Below are 3,374 nucleotides of genomic sequence, written 5' to 3'. Positions count from 1 at the left end.
TGGGAGAATTATTGTCTTTGAGAGTTTTGTGTAGTGTATCGAATTTGATCGTTGAAACCATATTAATGAGAAAAGTTTATCGTTGAAACCATATTAATGAGAAAAGTTGTTGTTTCTTCTTGAGTTCTTCTAAATTATCTTTTTCTACTTGATTTCCCTTGTATTTTGGGTTGTTAAGCTCTTTCGATTGTAGGGGAATAAGCTAGGGGCACAAAGGGTTGTAACAGAAGCTTCGTGCCAGATATGCACCAATGAATGAGTTAGAAAGTATAACATATCAAGCTGGAAACCCCCAAGTTAAAAAAAACTGGAAACTCTCGATCTCTCTCAAAATCTCGCTCTCTCTCAATATCTCGCTCTCTCTTACTCTTCCCTCTTTCGTTCTCTCCCAATACAAAATTATTTTTAACACATCAATAAATAATGGTCCATAGGATAAAGCTATAAATAAGACTGTTTAGGAGAATTATTGTCTTTGAGAGTTTTATGCAGTATATCGAATTTGATCGCCATATTAATGAGAAGAGTTGTTGTTTCTTCTTAAGTTCTTCTAAATTCTCTTTTTCTACTTGATTTCCCTTGTATTTTGGATTGTTGAGCTCTTTCGATTGCAGGGGAATAAGCTAGGGGCACAAAGGGTTGTAACAGAAGCTTCGTGCCAGATATGCACCAATGAATGGGTTAGAGAGAATAACATATCAAGCTGGAAACTCCCAAATTAAAAAGAAAAAAGCTGGAAACTCTCGATCTCTCTCAAAATCTCGCTCTCTCTCAAAATCTCACTTTCTCTCTTACTCTTCCCTCTTTTGTTCTCTCCCAATACAAAATTATTTTTAACACATCAATACATAATGGTCCATAGGATAAAGCTATAAATAAGACTGTTTAGGAGAATTATTGTCTTTGAGAGTTTTGTGCAATGTATCGAATTTAACCGTTGAAACCATATTAATGAGAAGAATTGTTGTTTCTTCTTAAGTTCTTCTAAATTCTCTTTTTCTACTTGATTTCCCTTTATTTTGGATTGTTGAGCTCTTTCGATTGCAGGGGAATAAGCTAGGGACACAAAGGGTTGTAACAGAAGCTTCGTGCCAGATATGCACCAATGAATGGGTTAGAAAGAATAACATATCAAGCTGGAAACTCCCAAGTTAAAAAGAAAAAGAACTGGAAACTCTCGCTCTCTCTTAATATCTCGCTCTCCCCACTCTTGCTCTCTCTCAATATCCCGCTCTCTCTCAATATCTCGCTCTCTTTGATCTCGCTCTCTCTCTTACTCTTCCCTCTTTCGTTCTCTCCCATTACAAAATTATTTTTAACACATCAAATAATTATGAGTGTTATGAGGAAGGTCTCCGGAATGAGGAAGGTCTTTCATTCTCTCCACATCAAATAATTATGATGAAGGTCTCCGAAGTGATAATTAAACAGACTCAATAATGTTAGGGCAAGGTCGAGGGTTCAAAGTACGACGAGCGTTCAAAATTCGACCTATCTAGGTAGAATTTTCAACCCTTGACTTATTTAAAAAAAAAAACAACATTTTTACAAAGAGTTTGAAAACAACAATACTTTCCTACATAGTTTCTAAAAGAACAATATCCTTTTAATTTTTCCTACTAGAATGGTATTTTAACAAAAAAAGAAAAAAGAAAGAAAGAAAAAAGATATTGACTAAAATTTCCTAGCGGTCACTTAACAAAAATTTTAAAAAAGAAAAAATTAGTAGTCCTTTCTATTGTGCTCATCCTCATATAAACCTTTTTTTCTGTAAAAAATCATATCGACATTTTCTATTTTATCAATTTAGGGAAAATTTGGTGAAAGGAGTATTGTGCGAAGGTAAATGAAAAATAAATAAATAAGTGAAAAGGAAAATTAAAAGATTATGATAGGATAGAAACAAAAGAGGGAAAGGAAGGTGTAATTGGAATGGGAAAGGGGAATTGCAATTTCAAGTTGGATAAGAGGATTGAAAAAGAGATGCGTAGCTTCGAACTAACCGAGAGGGTGAGATCAGACTTCAGAGAGAGACACAGAGAGGTTCTCCTCACTCCTCAACCATGCCCGTCTTTAAGACTCCCTTCAATGGCTACTCCGTCAAGTTCAGTCCCTTCTACGAGGCTCGCATCGCTGTCGCCACCACCACAAATTTTGAAATCCTTGGCAATGGTCGCCTTCACGTCCTCGATCTCAATCCCGTCGGTCCCATATCTGAGCACATCGCCTTCGACACCACCGATGGAGTCTACGACGTCTCTTGGTCCAAGTCTCACGACTCCCTTCTCGTCGCCACCATCGTCGATGGCTCTGTCAAGCTTTACGACCTCGCTCTTCCCCCCACATCTAATCCCATTCGTTCCTTCCACGAACATACTCGCGAGGTTCACTCTGCTGACCACAACCCCGTTCGTCACGAATCCTTTTTGACTTCCTCCTTGGACGATACCACCAAGCTCTGGACCCTAGACCGCCCCACTAGTGTCAGAACATTCAAAGAGCATGCCTATTGCGTCTATTCCTCTATCTAGAACCCTCGTCACGGCGATGTCTTCGCTTCCGCCTCTGGCGATTGCACCGTTCTCATTTGAGATGTGCGAGAACCAGGCTCCACCATGATAATTCCAGCTCATGATTTCGAAGTTCTATCTTGCAATTGGAATAAGTACGATGATTGTTGTATTGCTACGGCTTCGGTCGATAAATCGATTAGGGTATGGGATGTTAGGAGCTACAGGACCCCCGTTTCTGTATTGAATGGCCATGGATATGCAGTTAGGAAAGTGAAATTCTCCCCGCATCGACAGGGTTTGTTAGCCTCCTGCTCCTACGATATGACTGTCTGTTTGTGGGATTACATGCTGAAGGATGCTCATGTTGGGAGATATGATCATCACACTGAATTCGTCGTAGGAATCGATATGAGCGTGCTTGTCAAAGGCCTGCATGCCAGCACTGGATGGGATGAGCTTGTTTATGTATGGCAGCATGGGACGGATCCAAGAGCCCCTTAAGAAAAGGAAAGATTTTTCTACTTCCTATAAATTTATGATTTTTTCATGTTACAGCTCATAGGTTTTAAGTTAATAAGCCATTTTAGTGTTATGAAAGATGAGAATGTGCTACTTGTTGGCAGAATATATGTTAGTTCAAGATTGAACTGAGTGTGTTATTATAGTCATTTACTTTGTTCAAGATTGAATAAACTTGCAAACTATAGATTATTAAGCGAATGTTACCTTTTTCACGAGCTTCCTCTTTTATGATCATCTTAGGTGCTGCTATAGAGTCATATTTGTTTTATCTGTTCCGTGACTTCCATTTTTGTAAGATTAATAATTTTTTTACATGGCCTGTCATTTATATTTTTCTTT

General features: G+C 38.4%; 1 pseudogene; it reads left to right on the top strand.

Annotated features, from left to right (window-relative positions):
- The first annotated feature begins 1,910 nt into the window (after positions 1–1,910).
- Positions 1,911–3,014, top strand: LOC120074129 (peroxisomal targeting signal type 2 receptor pseudogene; annotated as a pseudogene).
- The last annotated feature ends 360 nt before the right edge of the window (positions 3,015–3,374 follow it).

Source organism: Benincasa hispida, chromosome 3 (assembly GCF_027475165.1).
Source record: "Benincasa hispida cultivar pf3 chromosome 3, pf3_genome.v1.1, whole genome shotgun sequence".
Taxonomy (NCBI): Eukaryota; Viridiplantae; Streptophyta; class Magnoliopsida; order Cucurbitales; family Cucurbitaceae; genus Benincasa; species Benincasa hispida.
The sequence above is the reverse complement of the archived record's forward strand: the minus strand, read 5'-3'. Positions and strand labels throughout refer to the sequence as shown.